This window comes from Peromyscus maniculatus, chromosome 6 (genome assembly GCF_049852395.1).
Source record: "Peromyscus maniculatus bairdii isolate BWxNUB_F1_BW_parent chromosome 6, HU_Pman_BW_mat_3.1, whole genome shotgun sequence".
Lineage (NCBI taxonomy): Eukaryota > Metazoa > Chordata > Mammalia > Rodentia > Cricetidae > Peromyscus > Peromyscus maniculatus.
This window is the reverse complement of record NC_134857.1, coordinates 28,210,750-28,230,996: the sequence shown is the minus strand read 5'-3', so window position 1 is coordinate 28,230,996 and position 20,247 is coordinate 28,210,750. Positions and strand designations below refer to the sequence as shown.

General features: G+C 38.5%; 1 non-coding gene across 1 annotated transcript; it reads right to left on the bottom strand.

The window, feature by feature from the left end:
• Positions 1-540: 540 nt before the first annotated feature.
• On the bottom strand, positions 541-646 carry LOC121830601 (U6 spliceosomal RNA). Its single transcript, XR_006073817.1, has one exon. It is a non-coding gene; the product is annotated as a U6 spliceosomal RNA (small nuclear RNA).
• Positions 647-20,247: the final 19,601 nt, after the last annotated feature.

Sequence of the window (20,247 nt, the reverse complement as noted above, 5' to 3'; positions counted from 1 at the left end):
CCTCAGCTGGTCTTGTCTCCTCAGACTGGAGGCCTCTGAGTCCTCATCCCAATGGCTCTCAGCTGAACTGTGTTGCTCCAAAGCCTGAAAGCTTAACCAGGCCAAATGCTTAACCAGCCAAATGCTTCTAGTTTCTGGTCCTCACGCCTTATATATCTTTCTACTTTCTACCACCACTCCCTGGGATTAAAGGCTGGCTTTCTGGGATTAAAGGTGTGTGTCACCATGCTTGGCTATTTCCAATGTGGCCTTGAACTCACAGAGATCCAGAGGGATTTCTATCTCTGGAATGCTAGGATTAAAGGCGTGTGCTATCACTGACTAACTAGTGGCTTGTCTGTTCTCTGACCCCAGGTAAGTTTATTAAGGTACACAATATTTTGGTGAACACAATACCACCACAGTTGGACAGTGAATTGTCAGTGTCTAATGTTTCTTTTGCATTTATTTTTTCATATGCTTTGCTCATATTCTTTCACCACCCCCAACTCCATCCAAACCCTGTCCACTTCTCTCCCCACCAAACTTCATGTTTCTTCCAAAAATAAGAAATACTTTGTGAATTTGTGGGCCATTCTTCTGGAGAGCCATGCTAATCTTCTCTGGGTCATTCCACGTTTATTATATATGCTGCTGGGATGAGCATGCCCAATATACCTTATTTATCTTTCGCATACTTTCTTATTGAACATCTTAATACATTAAAGAAAAAAAGGTGGAGGAATTAATTAAGAGTTCTTATTATTGCCACCATATTTATAGCGTAGTTATACACAGAAAAATTATTCAAAGAGGACATTTCATTGTTCTTGAGAGTAAATAATAAAAGAAGGTAAAGACATGTATTGAAAAAAAAGAAGTTGTCAAGCTACAAAATCTTAAAATGTTATTAATTGAGGAAGCTGATATTTTTATGTCCTAAAAATAGAGAGCACTAACATTTTAAAAGAAGGACAATGGTTCATATTTTACAGTTGTTAAGGGTGATATAGAACGTTTGGGGCTGGGACGATGGATAACAACACTTGCTGCTCAAGCATGAGGCCTTTAGTTCAAGTCCCCAGCATCCACACTTATAAACTCAGCACTGTGTTGGTGGAGACAGGAGGGTCAATGGGGCTTCTGATAGCCAGAGCAGCTCCAGATTCAAGGAGAGACCTTGACTTAAAGGAATAAAGCCAAGAGAACAACCCTACTAACTTCCTCTTTTGCCCTCTATGTGTATTCACACACAACACAACATTCACACATATAAACATTCACAATAAAACAAACCAATAAAAAAGAAGGCAGCCAATGGTGAAAAGAGGCTCCGTGAATTCCATTTGCAGGTGTGTTGTTAAGGGAAGAACTTATGAAATAGCACATGTGGATGTCCAGGGGAACTCTGTCTATACATCACTCTGAAATTTGTCTTTTTAACAGGGGGAAGGTATTCATATTCTAACCTGAAGATTTATATTTATCTGTGAATAACTGAACTGTAATAATACAATTATGGAAGTATAGCTAAGCTGGGGGCTTCTTAGAAGTTTTGTTCTATAATTCCATTTAATCTACCTCAGCATAATGCTACTGGCCACTCTGATAAATTAATGATAATTTTATTTCAAAAAATAAATGTTTAAAAATGTATTCATTATCTTGATGCTTGGTTCAATCATTTCTGGTAATTCTTAACTTTGTTTTGAAATAATTAAGTTAAATGAATTATAATCTGCCATTTACATTTGAATTAAAATGATAAATGGTTTAAAAAGTTATATTTTACAGGTCATGGATGATTTTTTTTCCTGGAAAACAAAATCTTCTTTGTGAATGTATGAATCACTGTTTTTTAATACATTTTGATAAAAACATGCAATAATTTTATAGAGCAACAAAGAAGGTTATAATTCAAAAACTGAATTTCACATGGGGTTAATTAAGATAATTTTGCAAATATTAAGTACATATTAAATTGTAAAAGTCTAAAAACAATTGGAGTAAATAAAAATGCATAACCCTATATTTTTATGTGATGTATTTTGTTTCATCAAGTCCAGTTTAATCATTCATATGACTTTTACAAGCTCAAGGCTGACCAAAACCCCAGCATGGAAGAAGGGGAAGTAAGTGAACACTACATCTCACACCAGCCAAGAAGCTATTCACAGTTGATAGTGATTGCAGAGGGAAAATCAGTTTTCTTCAATGGAGTGATACTAGGTATTCAACCACACTACAGAGCAGCATGCTCAAATATTATATAACATTCTCAAGGAATAAAACAAAACATAATAACACTATAACCTCTCATATTATTTTGGAAAAAAATTTAAATATCGAGAGAGAATGTTATGTTTTAGTTTAAAACTATAATGAAAAGGGCAAGTGTTACAATTGTGAATTTTGGTTTAAAGCATGCACTACAGCAGTATCTTTCAGTAAATATAGTAACAACAAAAATAATCTGCAAGTTTCTTTCTAAATGCCTTGTAATTTTTTTTTGCTCTGGTTTTTATTTATCCTGTTCTAAATTTCCTGGTCACTCACAAAAATACTAGAGTAATCCTGACATCTAATTTCAACTTGAATTCTCATTGAATTTATTCATAAAGCATTGATAAATATAATAAAATTTTAATGCCACTCGAAAAGCTTTCCTGCCCTTTAAATTATCTCAGTTCTCCTTGGCCAATGATGGATGCAGTAAAATCAATGTATCATGGCTGATGTGATGGAGATACAGAAAGACGCCTGTATATGGCTCCCAAAGAATATGCATGTACACATTGTCTTAAAAGTTTGAATATCTGACTATTCAAATTAGCCAGTGTTGCAAGATTTTCTCACAAATGGATCCAAACTTATTTCAAAGTAACTGAAATTGACAGTTTATGCTGAAATCATGATTTTTTAATGCAAAGTTTTGGCCACAGGTAGGAATATAAAATGACCTCTGAATTGTGTTACACATTGTTTCTTTTAATTCCATTGAAAGTCTGTACATGAGAAGTCTATGGTTTAGACAAGAATTCCTAAGGGCTTATGAAATGAAATCTCAAGTACCAGTCTGTAACACTACTGAGAGGTGACAAAACCTATATGAACTGGTGTCTATTCAAAGAAAATCAGGCAAAGAGGTGTGTGCTGGTGTCCAATCAGTCTTCTCTTTGTGTTCTTCTTGATTGCTACATGGCAAAGGAGTTTCCTGTTTATGCACTATGTCAAGCTGATCTACAATGCCATTGACTTAAATGAAAGAGAGTCACCAAACATATGGAAACTTCCAGAACTATGAACAAACATAAACCTTTATCTTCATAATTTAATTATCTCACACATTGTTATAGCAATGAATAGTTGAGTAAGTAAAGTAAAAACAGGAAATTAAGTAAAAACAGCAAATAATTATTGATAATTGAATATTATTTAAAGTAATCTATTTGCCTAAACTAAAAATCTATTAATTTTTCAAGAAACACATTTTCTGTTTTGGACCTAATTTGTAAACTCATTAATTAATAAATGTATATTTCAACTTCGAAATTAAATGAAATTAAATATTTTATACATCATTTCTTTTCTTTTAAACAGATGCAGCATGGAATAAAATTATAGCTTTTCTGTTGTATTATCCTTTCTAAAGCTTTATTTAAATAGAAATACTATAATAAAATATTATTACTAGTTCTTTGATTTTTTTCATATAAAATGTTTTATCATATTAATTTCTATGTTCCAATTCTTGTTCACTCAAACCTTCATTACCCTCCAAACACACACACACACACACACACACACACACACACACACACACACACACACACACACATATTATAAAACCCATTAAGATTGGCTTGCGCTGTCCAAATATCCTTGAATGTGTGGTTGTCAGAAGGTGCATGATTTACTTATCACTAAGAACAACATTAGAGAAACTTTCTTTCTCCTAGCTGCTAACAATTGCCAATGTTTTCTTGGATAAGGGTTAGATTTTGTGCCCAAGTTCCATTTCCATGCTGAGATTTGGTCAGTCTTGGGCTTGCCTACTTTACTGTAACCATTATTTTTTAGTTTATTGACTTATAATAATATTCTACTTGTTAATATTTATATATTATAACATGTAATGTCTCTTCCTTCATGTTTAGTCTTTAAATTTAGCAAGAATTTCTGTCACTTCTCAGCCACGATTACTTTGCAAATTGAGATATTTTCAGCCTAAAACTGTTTATGCCTCCACTTTGCTAGTTGTTCATTTTATCTCATAATTAGGATGGTTCAGATACCTTTGTGGTTGTTTTTTTACTATTTAGAGCAATTTTTAAATTTAAATATATTTTAATCATATTCTTCCCCTTTCTAAGTCCTTCCAGATGCTCCCCCCCACCACCTACCCTACTTAAGTTTTTCCTCAAAGAAATAAAATAAAATACAGCAAGAAAACAAAATAAACTATCCTCCCTAAAAAAGCCACCAAACTATAAACAAATAAGAGCACATAAAAACTGTGGAGTCCATTATATGTCTATCACCTACTCCTGAACATGAAGGTTATCCTGAAAAGATATACCCAGTTTCATTTCCATTGGAGAAAACTGATTTGCCCTCTCCCAGCAGGTATAAATCACAGTTCAGCTGTTAACCTTTATCCTAGTGGCTATGTTTTCATTCATTTATTCATTCATTCATTCATTCATTCATATTTTTTAAATATAATAAGAAAAAAAAAACTATCACATTCGAGTTGGACAGGACAACCAACAGAAGGAAAAGAGCCCCCAAGAAGGCACAAAAACCAGAGACCTACTTGTTTGCATACTCAGAAATGCCATAAAAACACCAAAGTAAAAGCCATGATAAGTATGTAGAGGACCTGGTTCAGGCCTGTGCTGGCCCTGTGCATGCTGGCTCAGTTCTGCAAATTTCATGTGAACTTTGCTTAGTTGATTTAAGAATCTTGCTCATCTGATGTTGTCCATCCCCTTTGGTTCCTATACTCTCTCCACCTTCTCTTCCTTGGGGTTCCCTGAGCTCTTAGCAGGAGGAATTTAATGGAAACATTCCAATTAGGGGTGGGTGTTCCAATCTCTCACTCTTTGTGTATTGTCTGGCAGTGTCTATATTTGTTCCCATATGAGGTAGGGGGAAAGTTCTCTGATGATAGCTTAACAAGACACTGATCTATGTGTAATACAGGATACGACTAAAAGTCATTTTATTACTACATTTATTTTCTGTTTTTAGACCAGTAATACTTGGTTCTACAGTTAAGTGTGCTGACAATACATGACACTTAAGAAAATATGAAGTAATGTATAATTGGTAGTCTAAGCAAACATCTATAAGAATTTTCCTGTATCGTAGTTGTAATGATTACACTTTATGTAGCAACCTTACGAGAGTCTGGTGTATAATATCAATGTAGCTGCAGTGAAGATGCTTTGGTAGATAAAATTCACATATAAACTTCATATAACTTAGGTAAAGGATTTTTCTTTATCATGTTTTGGGCTTGATCAGATAAATCAAATTCTGCAAGAGCAGGAACTAAATTTTCTAAGAAAAAAAACAAATCTTTCTTACAACTGTGAGATTTAAATGTTCCCTGAGTTTTCAGCCTGAAGACCACTCTACAGAATTTGTTTTAATTTAAATTAATTCAATTTAATTTAAATTTATAACAGAGTCTCTCTATGTAGTCCTGGCTGTCCTGAAACTCCCTATGTAGAGCAGGCTGGCCTGGAAGTCATGCTGATCCTCCTGTCTCTGTCTCCCGAGTGCTAGGATTAAAGGGGTGTGTGACCATGGCATTCTATAGAGTAGACTACATAGATTTAGTCTCATGGCACATTAGCTGTAGGCTGCATGTCTGACCTGCTGAACTTTTCAAATTTTACAATTTAAAAAGTTCATAGTCTCATTCATAAAACCAGGTAAATTATTTACACAAAATAGTTAAAATGAATTAATATATTCATATATGTAATGTATTGCCCTTTTCTCAAAAGAGACAATACATATTCAATCACAAATAGGATTGGATTAGGTCTGATGTGGCTTACAAGCAAGAGACACAGCTGTGCGAGATGCTGCTTAAGTAACAACCCACATGTTTCAGAGGGCATTTAAAAAATATATGTATGTAGAAGGACAGACCCATAGGGTCGAGAAAATTGGATCAGACCAGTAGCCAAGGCATGCACATAATGTACTCCTTAAGAGCCAACCTGGAGTCTGTCTGCCTGAGGGCCTAGCAACAGGAGCTGTCAGAGTTCCTAGTCGATGTCAGAGTTCCTGATCCTGCATAATCTCCATAAAGGCCTAACAACAGTCTTTGTCAGAGTTCCTGATCATGCCAAGTCTGCCTGAGGTCCTAGCAACAATCACTGTCAAGTTTCTGATGGAACCGAGCCAATGAGGGATGACCACACAGACTTGGTGCTGGAAGGAGGGTATATAAGCCCTATCCTGTTATTAAACAAATGAGTTCGTTATTTGCTTTCAATGGACTCCTGGTGTCTGTGTCATTGATGCTGTGCCTTCTCGCCCCCTCCCCTGAGGGAGCTGTTAGGATCCAAGTAACTTATGTAATAACTGCACTCTAAATTTGATGAGATATGGACAAATAAGATGATCATTTCTTGTTATCAAATGTCATATGCTGTATTCAAATGCATATGCTACACTTTTATATGTCTGGGCCCCTCCAGTTGACACCCACATCACCTAAGTTCTGTCTGAGAGAGTATGCCTTATGCAATTGATTCATAGGCTGTCATTAAGCAACAGGAAAGTTTGAGCTTATTAAGTAATAAGATCCCTGCTGTATACACAGTCTGTCATTATTCAGAATGTTGTAAGTACCTGTCCTCTTATGCATGTTTCTGTGTATGTCTACAGATTGTGAACTATACACTAAAAATATTAAAATGTAGTATTTGGTGTATGCATTGAAATGTTTTTTGCTTGTGTATATATTTTTTCCAATCTGGCTTTCATCTTTCTATATATCTGCATCTGCCTACACACCAGATACGGATTATTTAATTTTTTTGACAAATTATGACATGCTGCAATATAAAATATGAAGTTTTATTCTTCAGAGAATGGATATTCATCACCTTAAACTGTCCCACCCATTGTTTCTTCTATGAGTTTAATTATCTATTAGAAGTGAAGTCAGTCCACAATTTTCTGCTAATAAGATTAAAGGCCAAATGAGCTCTCATTACCTAGCAAACAAATCTTTCTTTGCATTCTCTGATGTCAAGTGAGAGCCACATCAAGAAAATCTCACTTCAAAATATCTGAATTTGGTTGTCTAGATAAACAAAACATGTAGTATAAGTCAATGAAAGATTTAATGCTGTAGAATTGCTTTAGACCTTTTTCCTTTAACATATTTATATATGAAACTAGTAAAATTCTGTCAAAGAGATATTTAATGTATTTTTTTCATTTAGGAGGTTTATTTATGTGCGTGTTCCTGACATGATAACACATGAGCGTGTGTGCCCATGTGCACACCTGAGAGCACACACAGAGGAAAGAAATCTGATATCATTCTCTATTATTCCCCATATATTTTCAGACAGTTTCTCACTCTATCTGAAGGTCACTGTTTCTATTAGACTGCTTGGTCGCCATTGGACTGTCTGTCTCGGCCTCAAACACTTGGGTTACAGAAAGATACAGCCATTCCAGGCTTTCCTGTAGGTACTGTGGATTTGAATTCAGGTATTCTGGATAGCATAGCAAGTGTTTCTACCAAGCAAAGCATCCCTCAGATTGGAATCTGTATTTTATTTCTGATAAAATAGAGAGCAAGCTTATAGTACATAATAGATGTACTATAAGCGTATTTTTATTTTACTAACTAGATTACTGTTAATGGAATGTACTTGATGACACTAACAGGGAACTAAGAACCAACATTATCATTTAGTGCTTTTCTGAACTTTACTAGAAATTGCTTTGTAATAAATTTTACAACTGTCCTTTGACTACCTTGTCAACTTGTGGCAGAATTGTCTAGTTAGTATGTTTTTTTTTAAAAATTCTCTTTGATCAAAAAAAAAACCCACTGATAAAATATTTGGAATAGTCTGTTTAAAATGTTCTCTGTAAATAATTAAAAATAAAATGCAATGTTTATTTCACATAGTTTTTATATTCTAAAGATGCTTTGACCAGCTCATTCTTATTATTTTCAATAAAAAAATCATATTTATATATATGCAAATTTTAAAGAAAACCAAGTTTGCTAACAATGTGTCCTTGCTTTTTATCCATTCTCATAATGATTAAGAAAGTTTGGATTGTAGCATGATCTTAATTAATACATGCAATTTTAAATGTTAATATTTTATAGATAAAATAAATTAAAATGTTTTATTAAACTGTGGGGTTATATTATTTTAACATATAAATAATTGTCTGGAAAATTTAATTAATTTAAAGAACCCTAGTAATAAAGTCAGTGTCATTCAGTAAGTGTAACAAAGTCCTTTGATGTAACACGCATTTGATAAGAAGGCTCAGATATGTGATCAAGCTTATATCTTTAATAATGTTTTTGCTAATAAAATGTTTTAAAAACATCTGTATTTACATCTATCTTTTGTCCATCTTTGTGTCTTTCCCTTTGTAGATGCACATCTCATTTCTGAACCATTTTCCTAAATTTGTATTTTATGTGGACTCAGCATTGTATTAGATATGAGCTTGTGAACTACATTGTGCTTTTTATATACTATTAATTGATATTAAAGCCAAAAGTTGTGAAAGGTCAACAAACATTGGCGTGATATTGCCCAGAACCTGAGATGTTACCTTGCTAGCTGTCCCTATAAAGTATGTTTCCCCAGTTAAAATTATGTTAAGCTGTAGCTTCAGTGATGGCTCCACTAAGTTTACATCTCCAACCTTGATTGGATGCTAAATTTCCAGCACCCCCATGGTGGCTCACAACATCCTGTAACTCCAATTCCATGGGTTCCAATATCTTCTGGCCTCCATGGGTACCTGCACATAAACTCAATGCAGGCATATATTCACATATATTAAACTAATTATTTGAAAAATTAAAGTAATAGCATTTTAAAGTATATTTTACATGTTAAATGCTTTTCATTACCCAAATATATATCTTTTGAAATTACCATTATTGCTAATTTTATGAATTGTACTCATATTTTCAGGAAACACTCAAGTTTTCATGCATAAATGATGTTTCCTATTATTTGTAAATAGTCAAAGACATAAAAGTAACATAAACAATAGTTTGTAATCGTCTAAATTTTATTAAAACCTGATTCAATTTAAATACATTTGGTATTTTAAAGATATGACAGAGTGGAAATGAATGTATAATATATTGTAATAGTATATCTAAATGCTAGAGATAAATGATAAAAGGCAATGTACCTATCGGAAAAGTTAAAATTGAAAGCTAAAGAGTAAGTCCCATGATAACTTAAAGAAGACAAGAAAATAGCAATCTAGTTTGGTGATAGGAGATTTCATTTTCTCCACAAAACCTGTGAAACTTTTGAGAGGTGTAGGACAATAAAATATAAAATTATGGATGAAATAAAGAATTATTGACCTTCTGTGTCAGAAACCCTAATGGGATAGGTACCATCCAATCTTGGAGAAAATGTGCAGTTAGTAGATTAGAAACAGCATAGCTACTTGGTTCATGTGACCCCGTGATTAAATTCAATATAACCCAGAAGAGTGCCCCAAGAGCTGTATCAAACTAGAGTTTGAATTCTCAAAGGCACATTTTCAAGGTAGAAGAAATGGAATAGAGAAAGTATTCTTGGGAATAATAAATAAACCAGAGTAGGGAGAATACTGGGATTAAAGATGCAGAAAGGAAAAGAATGTGTTCTCAGTAACATTACAGGGCAGTCTCCTTCTCTAAATATTATTTCCAGACAGGGACTGTCTACATTTGCTTGTTTGTTTGTTTTTTGTTGTCGTCCTGTGTTATTTTTTCTTTTTTTTTAGTTGTCTTCATTGTTGTGCCCAGATCGTGACCCCCAGAGAGATCACCAAAGATGAGCATGCAGGGATGCAAAAGCAAGGTTTAATTCTGCATATCCAAAAACAATACAAGCCTAGGCAGGGACTTCGTCCAATACATCCAACGAAGTGGAGGCTGGAGGAAGTGCCCACCAATCTGCAAGCTCAGTTTTTAAAGGCAAAAATCACAAGGTTACATCATTTAGGGGTGCTAGTACCGGCACAATTCTTATTGGCTCGCTTCTAGGGGCTTTCTAGAAATCGTGGCTTAATCTTCTAAGGGAGTGGTTACCCACCACCATTTCTCATTGGCTGCCCTCAGGTGGGGACAATTTTGTGGTCAGTTACCCTGGAAACCAGGGAGAGGACATTCCATAGTCTGGCAGGCATTACCTCATGACTGACTACCTTGTGACTCTGTACTTTTACACTTCCTGGTTTCTGGAATCTGAACTGACTAGTTTTAGTAACTAATGGCCTATTCCTAAATGGAGAAATCTTAGGCCTTAATTTTAGGGTGAAAACATTTTGGTCTCACATTCGTATATTAATTTTAGCCATCACTAAATTCTATATTAAGTGTTCTTTGACTGAAGAATGAATGCAGGTTAGTAATGATTCTCACTGTATCATAGGGCACTTCCTTAGAAAACAACACAAAGAAATTATTTCCAAAAGCCTACACAAAGCAAGAACCTCAAACATTTTATTAAGCTATTAAATAAAACAGTAGACAGACTTTAGAACCTCAGCCAATAAAATAATGAAATCCAGAGATGCCAAAAATATTAGCTTTTAATCGAGGTAAAATTAGATTACTGTGTGCTGATGCCCAACTTAACCAATATCTGACTAAGCAAATTTCAAATAGACTCTAGCTGTTCTACACTATATTTCCGAAGTAGAAGTAAGGAAGATCTCAGGCTCTTCAAAAAAATAAAACAAAAAACAAAAAACAAAAAAAAAAAAAACACCCTGTATTAGACTTTTTAAATGAAAAAAAAAAGTCAGATTTTTTTTGTTTTTAATAAAATTTATTCATTTATTTTATATCCCAACCACCATTTCCCCTCCCTTCTCTGCTCCCATCCTCCTGCCCCCCCTCCCCAATCCACTCCTCTGTTTCTGTTCAGAAAGGAGCAGTCCTCCCATGGGTGTCAACAAAGCATAGAATATCTCTTGTATAATATTAGAGGGACCAGCCTTAATATTATACATCCCAGGGGCTCAAGAGAGAAGACTAATGGTGGCGAGGACTATTTTCAGGAAATATAATCTCAGCACACTGAGCTCTATAGTCCACTTGCTTTAATTCCTCTGGCATAACATCCTATACACACAGCTTCAGTTCTGTTTTTGTGCCTAGCTCCTTTCTTGCCTGATTTCTCTCTAAACTTATCTATTGCTCCCTCTAAGTTCTATCTTAATTCTCTCTTTTTAACTCTGCCTCATCTAGGTCCTTTTCAGCTTGTTCTTACCCAGCTAGTACTTCCCCATCTGGCTCTTCCTCATCTTCCATCTCATTCCTCTAGTCCTCTATTCTAGCCCTTCAGTCTAGTTCTTCCCCATCTCAGTTTGTTCTTCTCCAGTTCTTACTCATCTAGTTCTTCCTTTCTCTTTTCTCCATGTGGTTCTCCCCCTGTCTACAGAAAATACCTGCCTTTTCTTTCCCTAGGCATGTGGTGGTTCCCTCCCTCCTCAGGAATGCTGTTTTAACTCTCACCTTGATATGTAAAAACCTCTTTTGTTCTCAGTCAAAATGCTCTGGAGAACCATTAGGCCTCCTCAAGGCCAGGGGATGGTCTGAGCTTCATTAGCACAGGAAACAAAGCTAGGTGTCTCCCACCAGTTTGTCTCCTAAACTCAGTAGGGCAGTTAGTAACTTAGTAGGTTCAGCAGGTCTGGGGAGCTGAACTGTTTACCAATTGGTCTGGGCACCCAAGGATTTCATAGCAGAAGACAGCTGAAATATTAAAGGCTGGGTAACTGTGATACCTCAGTAACCCCCCCCCCCCCACTCTATCCCCTACAGACAAAGAGAAGCTTAAACCAGCATTCCTAAGTGTAGATAAGAACTTAGACCCCTTTTCCCCAGGTAGCTGTATCTGCTACAGGGACTTTGGAAAACACAGAGTCAGGATATTCGACCAAAAGACTAAAAAAAGGAGGCGGGTTAAAATAAATTATATGGTCTGTGCCTTTAAGAACTAGCCTCACAAAGAAAGGGGAGCTCTCCTTCCAACCTCCCTGCTGTGAGTGAGAGATTTGGAAGAGCCCTCCTGGAGGCTTGTAAACTTAGAATACACCTTACTTTTGCATTCTGTACCTAAAGTCTCCAGTGGCCGCTTTGGGGGCGATCTAGGCACAACAAGACCCTCACTTTATTGTCTCAAAAAAGGGGGCCTTAGACAAAGATATCTCAATACAGATAGACCCAGGCCAGTTTCAAGTCCCCAGAAATGATGGCACCAGCCCCAGGAACAAAAGAACAGAGTCAGGATGTCTGATGGTAACCAATTAACCACAAGATGCCCCTCTCTGGAGATAACATGACCAGAGCCCAGAGAGGAGTTGTAAAACTCCTGACAGGGCAAACAGATAAGCTAGAATAAGATAAAGTCCAGGCCCGGGAAAAACTGGACCAATCAAGGATGGACCTGTACTAACCCCCTCCTCTAAGAAATTTTATGGGTTTTGCCTATAAAAACTAACTTCCCCAAGAAAGAATAACTCTTCTCTGCCTCACTTGAGATGGCTTGAGTTCAGTTCCCTGTCATGGCTTTTAACAGATAAACCTTGTTTTTGCATTCTGGTATGCTTGTCCTTGGTGGTCTCTCTGGGGGTTACTGTTAGGTTTTGTCCGCGTTGTGTTCTTACCCTTTGCAAGGAAACGTCACGAAACACGACAGAATCCGCTTATAGAGTTTAATTAGAAACAGAGGATAGAACGTGCAGGCCTGTGGGAAAGACACGTGCGTGGAGAAGAGGGGGGGGGAATATCGCGCCGGACTTTTAAAACCGGCTGGGGGCGTGGCCAGGTCACGTCACTACATGGTCATGTTGCGCGCTTACATCACCATGCAATGGCACGGGACTCTGATAACGCGAGACCCCTTGGCCCGGAACTTGCTAGGCGGAGGTATCCTAGCTACGGGACGCTCTTTTGATGCGGAAGTGGCTAGGCGGAAGTGCCCACCCAGTAAATATAGCCGCGTTGTGAACCCTTCATTCCCGACTCTTTTACTTTTAAAAAAAAAGAAAAATTGTGGTTGACTGGGTGCGGGGGCGACGTTTCTCTCAAAGACTGCTTCCAGCTGAATAGTGGACGTCGGCTGGCTCTTGGGGGGGGGGTGTGAAGGGTATCTTGTGAAGTCCGGGAGTAATGTTGGAAGTCCTGGAACGACGTTCTGCCTTCTCCTGGTTCCGCGGCTGTCCATCCGTGCTGGTGCTGGGGACCTCCTGCGTCGTGGCTGGGGGCCTCTCATTTAATAAGATACTGTTGACATAGAGAGAGCTTAGAGGGAAAGAATCATTATTATTTTGTTTTGGAGTTGGCATTTGTCTGAGGTAGATTTGGCCTGCCCAGATAGAGGCATGTGACATTTACCTGAGGTAGATCTGGTCTTAGTACTCTGCTTAATTCCTATCTGAGACAAGCCTCATTAGAGGTAATTCATTTAAAGCACCTGCTTTGGTAGTTTACTTAAGACACCTGTTCTCCTTATTAGGTTAACACTTGGGAAACACAGGTGATCAGCTGCTGAGTATTGAACAATGATAAATTATTGTATTACATTATTCCTTACCGCCTGGATATTTTTGATGGTCCTTTTTGCCTCCGGCTCTGTGTGGCCCTGGTTGGAAAAGGAAGGGGTGGTACCTTATTCCTCTGGAATTGGCGGCAAAGCAGGGGATCCTGATGTCCTCTGGAGCTTGAGAGTGAGAGGCCCTGTTTGTTTCACTGTATATGAAGAGAGATTCTTCTGGGATGGAGGTGAGATAAAAGGTTTTAGGTGAGACAGGTGGACCCAGTGAGGAAAGCCCTCGAGTTTAGCAGCTGTAGGGGTTACAAGAATTACTTTGAAGGGTCCCTGCCACTTAGGGGAAAGGGGTGTAGGACGCTGACCCGGAGGGGAAAGAAGAACCTGATCCCCAATGTGTATTGGAGATGGGCAAGCATTGTCACATGGCTGAGGCAGTGAACAGTCCGCATAGCTCCATAGAATAGACCTTAGATGACATAAAAGAGGGGTTAACAGACTGTCTGGAACAGCTGGAGGCTTGGAAAAAAGACCTGGTGTTAGAACTGGTCTGAGGAGATATTTAACTTTTCCTGCTGCATGGTCATTATATGGCCTGAGACACGGATCCTCCTTTTGCTGTGAGAAGTCCATGCTCCCTCCAAATAGCAGCGTGGGACAGGAGGATATGAAAAGCATATTTGGAGTCTGTAGAGTTAGTGGCTAGGAGGAGGAGGAGGGGAGCCGCTGGCGCGTCTGGGATAAGGCACATGTGTGGGGCGAAAGAAATGGACGCCCCTACCTTAGCTAGGAGATCCCTCCCCATTAAAGGTACAGGGCAGCTTGGCACCACTAAGAATGTGTGTGTGAGAGGGATGCCTCTGAAAATACAATTAAGTGGCGGTGTCTGTTGAGGCAGATAAGGCTGTCCCCCAACCCCGACAATAGGGAGACGAGAAGGAGAGGTGGGCCCCCAAAACTCTCTCAGGACAGAGTAGGTAGCTCCGGTGTCCAAAAGGAACGAGATGGGGTGCCCATTAACTTTGATCACTACCCTTGGTTCCCTGTGTGAGATGGGAGTGGCTGGGGCGGAAACCGGGCAGCGTCAATCCTCGTTGTAGGCCATGCCTACAAAGTCAGCCGGAGAGTCGTTGTCACATTCATCCTCATCTGGCGTTCCTGTGTCGCTTGGGACATCAGGACAGTCAGCTGACCAGTGACCCCTCTTGTGGCATTTCGGACAAGGCTTTGCCGGTGCCTTTCGTGTGCCGTTGGTGCACGCCCGTGCCCAGTGGCCTTCTCTCCCGCACTTGTAACAGGAACCAGACGGCTTTCGGGGAGCCGGTCGGACAGTGCTTGCCAGCATCTGGCAACTCCTTCTATGGGCTTTTTCATCTCTACCATGGTACACCTTAAAAGCTATTGCCAGCATGTCTGCCTGCGGAGTCAGTGGGCCATTCTCCAAACGTTTAAGTTTGTCTCTAATGTCGGGGAAGCTCTGAGAGACAAAGTGGGTCATTAACAGCTGCCTGCCCTCAGGGCTCTCCGGGTCTAAGCTGGTGAACTGAAGTAGAGCCTTGGTGAGCCGCTCTAAGAACTTAGACAGATTTTCATCCTTATCTTGGATCACCACTTTTAGTTTTTTATAGTTTACTGGTTTTAGGGCAGCCTTACGGAGGCCTGTCAGGAGACAGGTAATAAACCTATCTCTGGCTAGACAGCCACTCTGGGTGTTATAGTCCCAGTGTGGCTCCCGGTCAGGAACCGCTTCGGCTCCTGGGGGGTGTGAAAGGTTAGTCTGATGAATTTCGTTTGTGTGGGTCCTAGCCTGTTCCCACACCCGCCTGCGCTCCTCCGGGAGTAAATTATTAGAAAGTATCATGTATATATCATGAAAGGTGAGACTATAAGATTGAGTTATATATTGAAATTGTTTAATGAAGGAAGCAGAATTAGACGTATAAGAACCCAGCTTACTTTTTATCTGAGAGAGTGGATGGAACATGAATTTTAATTATTGGTTCCTTAGCAAGATCTAGAGTCAGAAATTCCGGAGTCTGAGAATCCTCTGGTTTACGTACAGCTAGGAGCATATGAGCAGGAGAGAAGGAAACGAGAAGAGACAGTTTAGCGTTGAGAGAGAAGAAAGCAACTCTTTCCATTTGCCTGAACGCTGACAGTAATTGGATAGCTCCCGCAAAACATCGGGATCCAAGGAGCCGCTTAGCGGCCCTTTTTTATTTTTTAAAGTATACTTTGGCCATCTCATTTTCATACATAAACGAATTAGTGTAGAAATCTTTATGTGAGGCATTAAACTGAGAGGTCTTAAAGCTTCAACAAGACAGCCCAATGGAGAGGAAGGAGTAACAGAGTTGGAAGCCTTGTTTCCCATGTCTGCAGCAGAGGCAGAAAAATAAAAGAAATAAAAATGAAAATAAAAATAAAAATAAAAATAAACGTAATCCGGAGCCAAGACCTCAGGCGTCCCCAGAGTCTAGGACGGATTTCAGGCACAGGCTGCTTCTAGGCTCGTCAGCCAAAGAAGCAGGGGCCCCCTCCACGGTGAGGAAAGGACTCCCCGGGAGTCCAGACCACGTTTGCTCCTTCGTCAAGGAGATGGACCGGGTCGATCTCACGTGGATTTACAGGGACGCACCCGACGGTGGCCCCCAACGTGAAAAGTATCTCAGGCTGCAGGCGTGGGAGACGGCTGGAAAAGTTGGGCCAGTTGGCCAGCGATAGGGGCCGACCGCAGCCAATGAAGACCGTGGTCGGGGGTTCCCCCGGTCTCCAGAACACGTGTGAGGCACCGAACACACAGGTGCAGGAAACCGTTTACGCTGGCCGAAAGCGTGGGCACTCACCAATCCGGTCGGTGTTGGATGGAAATTGGATGCGATTCAGGCGAATGGAGAGCGGTCTGTCGCGTACGGAGCAGATTCCCCGGTCCGCGGGCTGCCGGCGGAAAGCGCCTGGGAGCGCCCGCCGGGAGCGCCCGCCGGGAGCGCCCGGTCGGGCACGGCACCAGAATGTTAGGTTTTGTCCGCGTTGTGTTCTTACCCTTTGCAAGGAAACGTCACGAAACACGACAGAATCCGCTTATAGAGTTTAATTAGAAACAGAGGATAGAACGTGCAGGCCTGTGGGAAAGACACGTGCGTGGAGAAGAGGGGGGGGGAATATCGCGCCGGACTTTTAAAACCGGCTGGGGGCGTGGCCAGGTCACGTCACTACATGGTCATGTTGCGCGCTTACATCACCATGCAATGGCACGGGACTCTGATAACGCGAGACCCCTTGGCCCGGAACTTGCTAGGCGGAGGTATCCTAGCTACGGGACGCTCTTTTGATGCGGAAGTGGCTAGGCGGAAGTGCCCACCCAGTAAATATAGCCGCGTTGTGAACCCTTCAGTTACGATCTGGGCAGAACAGTAATGAATAGTGTTAAGAAGAAACATGATTTTATTGTTTTATCAAATAAATAATAAAATATTATTTATTGGGAATTTTACAACTGAAAATACATGAATTAAATGCAATTGACATTGTCTATTTTTGCTATGTTGAAAGATGTCTCATTGTATGCACAGCACAGACTTATTGGATTGGGATGGTTATTAGAATAATTCACAGAACAGTAAGTAAAGAAAAACACAGACTATGTTTTCCAGAGTCACACATCCAGCTCACAACACATAGATCTCATCTTTTCAAATTGTCAAGAATTTTAAAAATTGTCACTACAGAGTCAATTGTATTTCAACTATCATCATTTTTATGAGCCATCATAGCCATTAATTTAGTTACATTAAGTTTGTTTGCTCATGATTACAAAACTAAAAGTAAATAGGAATACTTTTTATCACCAACATGAAGGAAAAATGGTATGCCTTGTGGTAAAATGAAAGTAATTTTAAAACATACATATAATACAAACTTAATGAAGTTTTTTTTAAAACTCATAATATGACTTTGCTTTATAGTAATTCACTGCCAGTGTTTCTTAAGTAAAACATGAATCTGATCATAAATGGTTTAGTATAATACCATCTTAGAAATGATCTAAAGTATTGTGTTCATGAAGCTCAACTAAAAATGTAATGTATAATTTAAAAACAAAGATTAATAGTTAGTTATCTGGCCAGGTGATGGTGGCTCATGCCTTTAATCCCAGCACTCGGGAGGCAGAGCCAGGAGGATCTCTGTGAGTTCAAGGCCAATCTGGTCTATAGAGTGAGATCCAGGACAGGCACCAAAACTACACACAGAAACCATGTGTCAAAAACAAACAAACAAACAAACAAACAAAGTTAGTTATCTGTAATAGTTAAATTTGTGAACATGTTCATTAGATTTTTTTTAGGTATACAAAGATGTATTTCAGACAGGTAATCCTCAAAAATTTCAAAAACCTACAGAATATGGCATTTAAAATGTTTTAAAAACATAGACTTTTTATGACCATGAGACATGTCTGCTCTTAGCCACTGGGCAAAAAAGTGCCCTAGCCTTGACTGCTTGACAGTATGCTGTATAAACTGGATATGTGGGACCCAAAGGAAAGTAACCACTGAACTTTGCCAAAACAAGGCAAGATGGTCCTTCAGGTTCCTGCTTCACAGAAGATACTGCCAGACATTTTGCAGGACACAGAGGAAAGTGACTGATGAATTTTGCCAACATAGGCAGGACAGTTCTTCAAAGTTCCTGCTTCACTAAAAAGTCTACCAGATATTCTAGGCCTATAAGCTAAATATGGATGTCCCAATGTTACAAAAGAACTTTGGATGACTGTCCAGGCAACCAGATGTCTCTTGTCATTTCCAGAGTTTTGGAAGTTGCTTACAATGCATTTCCTGTTATTCAGGTACTATTATATCCTTCTGGGGTCTTTGATGGAGTTGAAGACTAGAAAGTTATAATTATAATTTCCTTAGTTATGACAAAAGATAAATTAAATATAAAACTTTAGATTCACCAAGATAAGGTAGATAATTAAGTGAAGATAGATAATTAAGTGTTTTCTCTAATTTTGTCAAATATAGACTAAATATTGTAACTGTAATTCTTGTTTGCTGACAGTTACTTATTATAGTTTTATTATGTGTAAATTTACTATGTTAAAGTTAAAACCTTCCTTTGTGATTAGACAGAAAAGGGGGAATGCTAAGGGTTGTCTTTCTGTACTCTGAATATGTGTTACTCCCATTGAGTATTAAACACATTGTCAAATGGCAAGGTACAACAAGGTCCAGTGGGAAATCCAAACAGAGATACAGGGATAAGAGGGCATAGTTGAACAGACGTCATCCAGCCACCCAAGGAAAAAGGTGCCTGCAGACCAGTAACACCACAGCTTTGTGGCAAAATATAGATTAATAGAAATGGATTCATTTAAGATGTAAGAGCTAGCTAGCAATAAGCCTGAGCCATAGACCAAACAATTTATAATTAATATTAAGCTTGACTGATTATTCAGGAACAGGCAGGCAGGAGAGCTTTGTCCATCTACAGTTACATATTTAAAATGGTAGGAATAGTGTTTGTTACACACTGGAGTGAAAACATTTTAAAACACATCTCAGAAAAATGTCAATGTTCCTTAATAAATATTTATAAGTACTTCCCATAAAAGTAATCTTATGGGTTAGGTAATTAATGACACTAATTTGGCAAAATCAGAGTTTGCAATCCATGGCTCTGTATTTCTATTATTATCCTATTCCCTTGGAGAATGAACAGTGAATGAAGCTGCATTGAATGGATACATATAAAGTTTTCAAATGAGCAGTCACTTTTACAAAATGTGAAGGATTACAGTTACTTATCCTGAAGTATATGATCTTATGAAAAATTCAAAAGAGAGTTTTAGTTCTCTTAGCTAGAAAATATGAGCAAAACATTTAGAATATTGCAGCTTTAAGCTTTACTCTTAAAACATATGTAGTCAATAGTCTAATCTTTATAAACTATGAAAAATTACTCCTCTCAAAACAATACAAATGTGTCCTCAAAAATGTTAAGTATAATGTGATCTAGCAATTCTACTTCTAATTATTTATTTGAGAAATTAAATCAATGCCTCTAATGATAATATCATTTACAAGTTTATTGCAGCACTGTTCATTATAGATAAACAAGTAAGTAAAATAATAGCAACCAATAAAACAAAGAAATGCAGTGTGTAAACACTGAGTGGTGGTTTACTCAGGGTAAACCCTGAGTGAGATCTTGACTGTCAACTTAATTGGATTGAAAAACACAAGGGAAAACCTTAGCAAATATCTATGAGAGTGTTTCCAGAAAGGGATGTGAGTGGTATCAAAACATGAGTCTACTGCCTTGATGGGACATGCCAATAGTAGTGGCATCCTTCCTTTGCTACCTGGAACCTTCAGGGTGAACCATACCACACTCCCTCTGGTGACACTTATGAAAATAAAATGTCAAACCAAAGTATATCATTCACCATTAAGAATGGAATTTG